General features: G+C 31.8%; 2 long non-coding RNA genes across 2 annotated transcripts in view; both read right to left on the reverse strand.

Annotated features, from left to right (window-relative positions):
* Positions 1-205: 205 nt before the first annotated feature.
* LOC111782006 lies at positions 206-5,109 on the reverse strand. The gene is made up of 2 exons (XR_002813047.1): positions 4,798-5,109; positions 206-357 (listed from the first exon to the last, which is right to left on the reverse strand). It is a non-coding gene; the product is annotated as an uncharacterized LOC111782006 (long non-coding RNA).
* A 1,884-nt stretch (positions 5,110-6,993) lies between these two features.
* Positions 6,994-11,520, reverse strand: part of LOC111782007 — an 8,244-nt gene continuing 3,717 nt past the window's right edge. Inside the window, exon 2 of the long non-coding RNA XR_002813048.1 lies at positions 6,994-7,145. This is a non-coding gene — a long non-coding RNA (uncharacterized LOC111782007). The remainder of the gene's footprint in view (positions 7,146-11,520) is intronic.

Below are 11,520 nucleotides of genomic sequence, written 5' to 3' on the forward strand. Positions count from 1 at the left end.
ATGGCATTTGTATTTGTATTACTAGTCTTCAATAAACTCGATGACTCGAAAAAAATCTAATCAACCTCATTAGACCAATATCATTCGGGTTTGAATTATGAACTTATTTAGATTGAATTAGATTAAAATAAATGAAAATTTAATAGACGTTTTCACCCGAATAGAGATTGAAATAGAATGCGAGGATAAGAAAAACAAAAATATATAAGGATTGATAAGAAGTTTTATTTTATTGTTCCATTATAGATATGGATTTTGATACACGACCGAGATTGTAACATAAACATCTCACTCCTGGAGAAGAACGTGGAAAGACTCGAGCTTCCGAGGAGGCACCACCCATGGTTGCTCCCACACCTTAGCCTCATATTTTTCTTTACGATTTCCACCAACATCAACCAACAACACAAGCTCGTACATATCTCCAGACACTATTTGCTTCGACCCACTTACCACTTCAAGAAACTTTAGTGAATCCCCACTTTGTCTGTTGTGTTCGTTTACTGCCCATTGTCCAATATCTCGCACATGTGGGTCATTTGGATCAACTGGCACCTGACCTCCAAAAGAGGAACTCATTGTCACTTAGAACAGATAGTGGACAAGCTTTGAAATTGTTTGCTCACTTCCAAACATGAGTTTGATATTTATAGAGAGGAAGGTGTTTCCCTCTATGGTTGGTGGATATAATGGTAGATAAAGAAAAACATTCCTATCTACATAAGGAAACATTCCTATCTACATAAAGAATGTGATCCGTAGATATCCTTCAAGAAAGGTGTGCTTTAATTATCATATTCATTCAGAGAGAGAAACAACACGTGAATTATGTTGTTCAACATTTCGATATTCGTATCTTATATTATTTTACTTTAATCAATAACAAGATTAAACAACTTGATGATGTTTAGATTATGTTGTCATGTTGCTGATTTGACTTTTAATTCTCTATTATCTAAACAACTTAAAGATGATTATTCTTTATTGAATATGGTATTGATTTTCTTAAAAATTGATATCAAAAGTATCATAGGGTAATTATCTTGTTTGCAATGCTAAATTTCGTTTGTAACTCAATCCTTAACCGCTCAAGCCCACGTTAGCAAATATTGTTCTCTGGGCGGTGTGCTAGCGAGGACACTGAGTCTCGAAGAGGGGTGAATTGTGAGATCCCACATCGATTGGAGAGGGAACGAGTGTCAGCGAGGACACTAGATTCCGAAGGGGGTGGATTGTGAGATCCCACATCGGTTGGGAGGAGAACGACGCCTCCCTTACAAGGGTATGAAAACCTTTCCTAGCAGACGCGTTTTAAAAAACTTTGCTTCACCGTGACAGCCCGCTTCAAATCAAGAACTGTCTCATGATCAACCAAACAGCCAAATTTATTTAGGAGGTTAGTTGCATTTAATAATTAAAAGTATGTTTGTTATCATCAAAATATCAATGAATTAATTGATTGAAATTAATTAAAATGAGAGTAAAGACCAAAAAGCTAACATATAGCGTATTCTTTGATTATAAACTCATGATCATTCCCTAAATTAGCCGATAGGGGTGTACATTCAACCCGACAACCCAGACCAACCCACTCGAACTATAAGGGTTGGGTTGGGTTGGATTGGGTTGGATTAGCATTTCGGGTAGGGTTGTGTTCATTTTTCTAAACCCGAACTAAATCGGTTCAGTTTCGGGCTCGTGAGCAAAACCTTCGGGTTGACCGGAGCTAAATAAAAATTATAAAATATTACTAGTGTATTATAAATTTGTGGCATTTGTATTTGTATTACTAGTGTTCAATAAACTCGACCACTCGAAAAAACCTAATCAACCTCATTAGACCAATGTCATTTGGGTTTTGAATTATGAACTTATTTAGATTGAATTCGATTAAAATAAATGACAATTTAATGGATAGAAATTGAAATAGAATACGAGGATAAGAAAAACAAAAATATATAAGGATTGATAAGAAGTTTTATTTTATTGTTCCATTATAGATATGGATTTTGATATACGACCGAGATTGTAACATAAACATCTCACTCCTGGAGAAGAACGTGGAAAGACTCGAGCTTCCGAGGAGGCACCACCCATGGTTGCTCCAACACCTTAGCCTCACATTTTCGATGACGATTTGCACCAACATCAACCAACAACACAAGCTCGTACAACTCTCCAGACACTATTTGCTTCGACCCACTTACCACTTCAAGAAACTTTAGTGAATCCCCACTTTTGTTGTGTTCCTTCACTGCCCATTCTCCAATATCTCGCACGTGTGGGTCATTTGGATCAACCGGCACTCGACCTCCAGGAACGGAACTCATCGTCACTTAGAACAGATAGTCGACAAGCTTTGAAATTATATGCTCACTTTCAAACAAGAGTTTGATATTTATAGAGAGGAAGGTGTTTCCCTCTATCGTTAATGGATATAATCGTAGATAAAAAAAAAAAAACGATCCTATCTACATAAAGAATGTGATCCGTAGATATCCTTTGAAAAAAGTGTGTTTTGATTATCATATTCATTAAGAAAACACGTGAATTATGTTGTTCAACACTTTAATATTCGTATCTTATATCATTCCACTTAAATTAATAACAAAATTAAACAATTTGATGATGTTTAGATTATGCGTAGTGTTGCTGATTTGACCTTTAATTCTCTCTTATCTAAATAACTTAAAAGGTAACTCAATCCTTCCCCATTTGTTTATAATTACAACTTTGTTAAAAATAGATGGTTGTATCTCTCACCGACAAGCTATCGAGCATCGGTTCATTCCTTCCCTCATTTGAACCTTGCGTCTTAGGCCTTAGATTGTTCAAAATTTCTTCTACAAACTTATAGGTTTCGTTAAAACGAGAATCGACAAAATTCATTTAAAGTCAAGAAAGATTTTAAAAGTTACAAGAAAAACTTACCCGTGGAGTCGGAACTCAATCTCCTTGATCAATCTTACACTAAGTGCATTCTTCTCTCCCTCATGCCAACGCACATAATTGTCGGCGGTACCTATAGTGGTCGACGACTTTCTTGATTTTTACTAGTATTATTTTTTTTAGTAATATGGGAATTACAAAATACTTTAAAATATTTTTTTAATGCTTAAATTCTTTTGGCCGGTGACGTAAGTTATGTGTTCATACTAATTATAATGGAGAAGTACTTCGATGCATATGACACACAAAAATGCGTGAGGTCTCTGTAGCTTCAAATTATATAACATGCAAATCGTACATTTGTTCTTTCATAAACATTTTCACGAATACATCCTTGGCATATCAACAATTCACAATCTCGAAAACAATTTTGCTAACATGGTGTGCATGTCATATCATAGCTTAATATAAGTCATAATACGGCATCATGGAGTATGACATAACATAATTCATGTGATAAAATACGGTACATACGGTACATGGAGGGGTCACAGAGCAGGTGTGTTTCATACATCATTCAATTTATATCCAACCATGTCAAGAGTAGAGCAGCAATCCTAATTTAAATTTCTTCTATGAAAACTAACTTTAACCTTAAATGTCTCTATACAATTGAAAAAGTCTGAGCGTATCAGACCCAAATTGAATCAGCCAAGAAGTTGACTCGAAGTCAATTGGCACGGAACCGTCCAATTAAGATATATAAGTAGCAATTGTTGTAACTTAGTAAGTTAAGGACATCCAAATAGAGTTCAAGTCTTCACTTTCTCACGCCAATATAGATGTGAGACCATTTTTATTTTATTTTGTTTGGTTTGTTTTATCTCTTTTTAATTTGGTCTATTAATATCCTTCAAGTTTTTTAGTTTTTTTTAAGAAGTTCAAAAATATTTTTGCCTTTTGGTACTATGTTTAAATAAATACTCACAAAATTTTAAAAGTAGCATTTTACCTCTCTAAAAAAAAAGTTAAAAAATTTCGCACCGTCAATATATAGATGAAAACTATCTATCGACATCTAATAAATTATCTACAAACCTTTAAATGTTACCTTGAAAAGTTTACGAGTAGTTTTGAAATGTAGTAGGAAAAGGAAGAAACCTCAGGTGTGTTTTTAAAGAAAGAAAAAAAAAAGTTAGAAAGTAGGATTTTGAAGTTTATTTTTAAAAAAAAAAAATATATTAACTAGAAAATAGGTTTGAAACAAAGTTTTAACGTGTTTCTTCTTGAATGAATAATAAGAGTATTTTTAATAAAAAAAATTAGAATTAAATTCCAAGACTCTTGGAGTTCTAAACCTGTTGCTCCTAAGTACTCGTGTACAAGAAACTAAACTATTGGAACTGTCTATTAAGAAGTTTCTTAATTCTAGAGTTGGACGGGGCGATACTCTCACGCCGTTTACAGATCATGAAGAATAATTGCGCGTAAAGTTGACAAACTTTTTGGAGTGAAATTGCTTAGAAACAAGCGAATATGTTTATTTGTACTTTGGCATTTGTATTTGTATTACTAGTGTTCAATAAACTCGATGACTCGAAAAAAATCTAATCAACCTCATTAGACCAATAACATTCGGGTTTTGAATTATGAACTTATTTAGATTTAATTAGATTAAAATAAATAAAAATTTAATGGACGTTTTCACTCGAATAGAGATTGAAATAGAATGCGAGGATAAGAAAAACAAAAATATATAAGGATCGATAAGAAGTTTTATTTTATTGTCCATTATAGATATGGATTTTGATACACGAAGGAGATTGTAACATAGACATCTCACTCTTGGAGAAGAACGTGGAAAGACACAAGCGTCCGAGGAGGCTCCTCCCATGATTTCTCCACCACCTTAGCCTCATATTTTCGATGATGATTTGCACCAACATCAACCAACAACACAAGCTTGTACATCTCTCCAGACACTATTTGCTTCGACCCACTTACCACTTCAAGAAATTTTAGTGAATCTTCACTTTGTCCGTTGTGTTCGTTTACTGCCCATTGTCCAATATCTCGCACATGTGGGTCATTTGGATCAACCGGCACCTGACCTCCAAGAGAGGAACTCATCGTCACTTAGAACAGATAGTCGAAAAGCTTTGAAATTGTATGCTCACTTTCAAACAAGAGTTTGATATTTATAGAGAGGAAGGTGTTTCCCTCTATCTTAGTGGATATAATCATAGATTAAAAAAAAAAACGATCCTATCTATATAAAGAATGTGATCCGTAGATATCCTTCGAGAAAAGTGTGTTTTAATTATTATATTCATTAAGAAAAAAAAAACACGTGAATTATGTTGTTCAACACTTTAATATTCGTATCTTATATCATTCCACTTAAATTAATAACAAAATTAAACAATTTGATGATGTTTAGATTATGCGTGGTGTTGCTGATTTGACCTTTAATTCTCTCTCATCTAAATAACTTAAAAGATGATTTTTTTTTATTTATTTTATTTTATTTATGATATTGTTTTCAATTCTAAATTTGGTTTGTAACTCAATCCTTCACCATTTGTTTATAATTACAACTTGGTTAAAAATCTGTTTCACTCTAAAATTAAAAAATGGTGTGCATGTCATATCAACCATTCACAATCTCGAAAACATTCTTGCTAACATGGTGAGTATGTCATATCATAACTTAATATAAGTCATAATTAATCACAGATAAATATTTGGCGAAGAGGCGGCGACTTAGTTGGCGAAGAGGCTAGTGCAGCACCTAGATTCCAAAGGTTAATCTCTGCAGAAGGTCAATAGCTCGAGTCTCTGTATATTTTTTATAGGAATACTTATGAAGATTCTAAGGTTAGGGTTTCTGTGAAAGATGAAGGGTTGATTGGGAAGAAAATGAAGAGGGACTATGTTGGTTGAAGGAAAATCGATTGTGTTAAAAAAGGTGAGGTTGTATGTACAGAGCATGGCGAAGGGTGATTTGGAGGTCAAAAGGGTGGAGTCGAAGAGTAATCGATCGGCTCTGCATGTGGCAGTCATGGCGACTGCGCATGCGTCGTCAAAGCTAGCAGTGGTGGTGGAGAAGAACAGTAGAGGATTTCAAAAACCATTGAAAATGAAGGATCAAGGTTGTTAAATTGAAACGGCTCTAATACCATGAGAATGTTTGCTTAGTCCACCACACCTAAATGGTGTGGAAGTTATCAATTTATAATTAAATAAATTACAATCATATGGAAATAGTAATGAATGGAAAGATACCTATGGTAAGAAAGTGAATATCTAGATATTTGTCTTATAATAAAATATCAAATATGATATATATGACAAACTATAATTTAGTATTAAATATCTTTAATAGACACCTCATAAATTATTTACAAAGATTTAAATGTTACTCTGAAAAGTTTATAAGTAGTTTTGAAATGTAGTACCAATAGTAAATATATTTTTAAATTTTTTAAGAAACTTTCAAGGTGTTTTTGAAGTTATAAAAAAAATAATTAAAAAAAGGATAAAAAGTAAGTTTTTGAAATTTTTTTTAAAAAAAAAAATTTAAGAATATTAATTATGAAACAAAGTTTTAATAGTTTTCTTCCCAATTAATAATAAGAGTATTTTTAAACCAAAATTTTATAATTAAATTCCAAGATTTTTGGAGTCCTAAACCTGTGGCACGGAAGTGCTGTTGGAGAAGAAACCAAATCATTAGACCCATCAATTAAGAGGTTTCTTAATTCTAAAGATGGACGGGGCGATACTGTCACGTTGTTTACTGATCATGAAGACTAATTGTACATAAAGTTTGGCAAACTTTTTGAAGTGAAATTGCTTAGAAACTGGCGAATATGTTAATTTGTACTTTCATATTGATAGCATTTGTATTTGTATTACTAGTCTTCAATAAACTCGATGGACTCGAAAAAAAACTTAATCAACCTTATTAGACCAATATCATTCGGGTTTTGAATTATGAAGTTAATTAGATTGAATTAGATTAAAATAAATGAAAATTTAATAGACGTTTTCACCCGAATAAAGATTGAAATAGGATGCGAGGATAAGAAAAACAAAAATATATAAGGATTGATAAGAAGTTTTATTTTATTGTTCCATTATAGATATGGATTTTGATACACGACCGAGATTGTAACATAAACATCTCACTCCTGGAGAAGAACGTGGAAAGACTCGAGCTTCCGAGGAGGCACCACCCATGGTTGCTCCCACACCTTAGCCTCATATTTTCCTTGACGATTTCCACCAACATCAACCAACAACACAAGCTCGTACATCTCTCCAGACACTATTTGCTTCGACCCACTTACCACTTCAAGAAACTTTAGTGAATCCCCACTTTGTATGTTGTGTTCGTTCACTGCCCATTTTCCAATATCTCGCACATGTGGGTCATTTGGATCAACCGGCACTTGACCTCCAAAAGAGGAACTCATTATCACTTAGAACAGATAGTCGACAAGCTTTAAAATTGTTTGCTCCCTTCCAAACATGAGTTTGATATTTATAGAGAGGAAGGTGTTTCCCTCCATCGTTGGTGGATATAATTGTAGATGAAGAAAAACATTCCTATCTACATAAAGAATGTGATCCGTAGATATCCTTCAAGAGAGGTGTGCTTTAATTATCATATTCATTAAGAGAGAGAGAAAACACGTGAATTATGTTGTTCAACGCTTCGATATTCGTATCTTATATCATTTTACTTTTATCAATAACAAGATTAAACTTCATGATGTTTAGATTATGCGTCATGTTGCTGATTTGACTTTTAATTCTCTTTTATCTAAACTAAAACAACTTAAAGATGATTATTCTTTATTGAATATGGTATTGATTTTCTTAAAAAATGATATAAAAAGTATCATAGGGTAATTATCTTGTTTGCAATTCTAAATTTCGTTTGTAACTCAATCCTTAACCGCTCAAGCCCACGTTAGCAAATATTGTTCTCTGGGAGGTGTGCTAGCGAGGACACTAAGCCTCAAAGAGGGGTGAATTGTGAGATCCCACATCGATTGGAGAGAGAACGAGTGTCAGCGAGGACACTAGATTCCGAAGGGGGTGGAATGTGAGATCCCACATCGGTTGGGAGGAGAACGACGCCTCCCTTACAAAGGTATGAAAACCTTTCCTAGCAGACGCGTTTTAAAAAACTTTGCTTCATCGTGACCGCCCGCTTCAAATCAAGAACTGTCTCATGATCAACCAGACAGCCAAATTTATTTAGGAGGTTAGTTGCATTTAATAATTAAAAGTATGTTTGTTATCATCAAAATATCAATGAATTAATTGATTGAAATTGTAACGACCCAAAAAAAAAAAAAACTAAATAATTAAATAATTAAAATAATAATTTTCCCTAAACTACTCCCCACTAACCCCCTCTCTCTCCCAACTATCTCTCCTCAACCAACTCATCAGTAAAAAAAACCCAAATCAGACTACTGGATGCATATGAGGTTCATTGCATCTGAGGTTCCTACAATGAAAAAAAAAATACTGGATGCATATGAGGTTTCTACAATGAAAAAAACTACTGGATGCGTTCCTACTATGAAAAAAAAATACCAACAACCAGATTTGCAAGGAGAGCTGGAGATTTAATTATTGGAGAGAGATCTTGCTTTGTTATTATGGTAAGTCATATTTCAGATCTCTTTTTCATTTATCCCAATCAGATTTCCTTTTCGTTTATCTAATTAATTTGAATAAGATCTCTTGTTCTCTACTCATTTATTTAGATTTTTGGTTATGATGTTAGGTCATAGAAAAATAACCAGAACATATTTTCTTTTCCTTTGTCTAATTATTCAGAATTAGATCCGTGGTTCTCTTGCACAGATATTTAGATTTTTGGTTATGATGTTAGGTCATAGAAAATAACTAGAACAGATGAGGCAAATATTTGTCAACATAACAGATAGAAAAATAAATACAAAATAGAGAGTAAAAGAGAAGAATAGGAACAAAAAAATTGATAGGTAAATAAGAAAAGAAAGAGGAAAGAACAAAGGAAAGATTTGAAATGAAATTTTATCTGTGAATTTTAGATTTTAACAAAATTAAAGGAAGAAAAAAAAATACATATAAGATAAATGAAAGATTTGGAAAGAAGAATTAATTAGAATACAAAAAATATATGAGATGACGGTAGAGAGGCAAAGTACTGCTAACAAAATCAAAAGAAGAGAATATATATATATATATATATATATATATAGAAGGCCAAAAACAAAATCAAAAGTAAAGAGAGAAAAGTAGAAATGCAGGTAAAAGAAAAAAAAAACTAAAGAGTATGAAGAAGTAAAAGAGAAAATAAGAGAGCAGGAAAGAAGTAAAAAAAAATAGAGAGAAGGCATACAGAGTAAAAAAAGGCAGGGAAGAAGAAAATACAAAGAAGGCCACAAAGTAAAAAATAGAGAGAAGGCATACCGAATAAATAAAAAAATAAAATAAAAAATNTGGAGATTTAATTATTGGAGAGAGATCTTGCTTTGTTATTATGGTAAGTCATATTTCAGATCTCTTTTTCATTTATCCCAATCAGATTTCCTTTTCGTTTATCTAATTAATTTGAATAAGATCTCTTGTTCTCTACTCATTTATTTAGATTTTTGGTTATGATGTTAGGTCATAGAAAAATAACCAGAACATATTTTCTTTTCCTTTGTCTAATTATTCAGAATTAGATCCGTGGTTCTCTTGCACAGATATTTAGATTTTTGGTTATGATGTTAGGTCATAGAAAATAACTAGAACAGATGAGGCAAATATTTGTCAACATAACAGATAGAAAAATAAATACAAAATAGAGAGTAAAAGAGAAGAATAGGAACAAAAAAATTGATAGGTAAATAAGAAAAGAAAGAGGAAAGAACAAAGGAAAGATTTGAAATGAAATTTTATCTGTGAATTTTAGATTTTAACAAAATTAAAGGAAGAAAAAAAAATACATATAAGATAAATGAAAGATTTGGAAAGAAGAATTAATTAGAATACAAAAAATATATGAGATGACGGTAGAGAGGCAAAGTACTGCTAACAAAATCAAAAGAAGAGAATATATATATATATATATATATATATATAGAAGGCCAAAAACAAAATCAAAAGTAAAGAGAGAAAAGTAGAAATGCAGGTAAAAGAAAAAAAAAACTAAAGAGTATGAAGAAGTAAAAGAGAAAATAAGAGAGCAGGAAAGAAGTAAAAAAAAATAGAGAGAAGGCATACAGAGTAAAAAAAGGCAGGGAAGAAGAAAATACAAAGAAGGCCACAAAGTAAAAAATAGAGAGAAGGCATACCGAATAAATAAAAAAATAAAATAAAAAATAAAAACAGGGAAGAAGAAAATACAAAGAAGGCCAGAATATAAAATCAAAAGAAAAAAACACAGAGGAAGAGAAAAATAAAAGGGAAGAGTTGGGAGTAAGAATGGATCCGAACTGACCAACAATATGATTAAGTNTTTGAATAAGATCTCTTGTTCTCTACTCATTTATTTAGATTTTTGGTTATGATGTTAGGTCATAGAAAAATAACCAGAACATATTTTCTTTTCCTTTGTCTAATTATTCAGAATTAGATCCGTGGTTCTCTTGCACAGATATTTAGATTTTTGGTTATGATGTTAGGTCATAGAAAATAACTAGAACAGATGAGGCAAATATTTGTCAACATAACAGATAGAAAAATAAATACAAAATAGAGAGTAAAAGAGAAGAATAGGAACAAAAAAATTGATAGGTAAATAAGAAAAGAAAGAGGAAAGAACAAAGGAAAGATTTGAAATGAAATTTTATCTGTGAATTTTAGATTTTAACAAAATTAAAGGAAGAAAAAAAAATACATATAAGATAAATGAAAGATTTGGAAAGAAGAATTAATTAGAATACAAAAAATATATGAGATGACGGTAGAGAGGCAAAGTACTGCTAACAAAATCAAAAGAAGAGAATATATATATATATATATATATATATATAGAAGGCCAAAAACAAAATCAAAAGTAAAGAGAGAAAAGTAGAAATGCAGGTAAAAGAAAAAAAAAACTAAAGAGTATGAAGAAGTAAAAGAGAAAATAAGAGAGCAGGAAAGAAGTAAAAAAAAATAGAGAGAAGGCATACAGAGTAAAAAAAGGCAGGGAAGAAGAAAATACAAAGAAGGCCACAAAGTAAAAAATAGAGAGAAGGCATACCGAATAAATAAAAAAATAAAATAAAAAATAAAAACAGGGAAGAAGAAAATACAAAGAAGGCCAGAATATAAAATCAAAAGAAAAAAACACAGAGGAAGAGAAAAATAAAAGGGAAGAGTTGGGAGTAAGAATGGATCCGAACTGACCAACAATATGATTAAGTTAGAGGAAGAGAAAAATAAAAGGGAAGAGTTGGGAGTAAGAATGGATCCGAATTGACCAACAATATGATTAAGTAAGTATCGATTAAAAATTGGTCAAGAATATGTCTTGAACAAAAAATGGAGAGAAAAAAACAGAGTAAAGAAAGAATATCAAAAGACAAGAGAGAAGTCAATCGAAATAAAAAAATAGAAAATGAAATCTTAATATAAATAGAATATATATATAAT

Source organism: Cucurbita pepo, chromosome LG19 (assembly GCF_002806865.2).
Source record: "Cucurbita pepo subsp. pepo cultivar mu-cu-16 chromosome LG19, ASM280686v2, whole genome shotgun sequence".
Classification (NCBI taxonomy): Eukaryota; Viridiplantae; Streptophyta; class Magnoliopsida; order Cucurbitales; family Cucurbitaceae; genus Cucurbita; species Cucurbita pepo.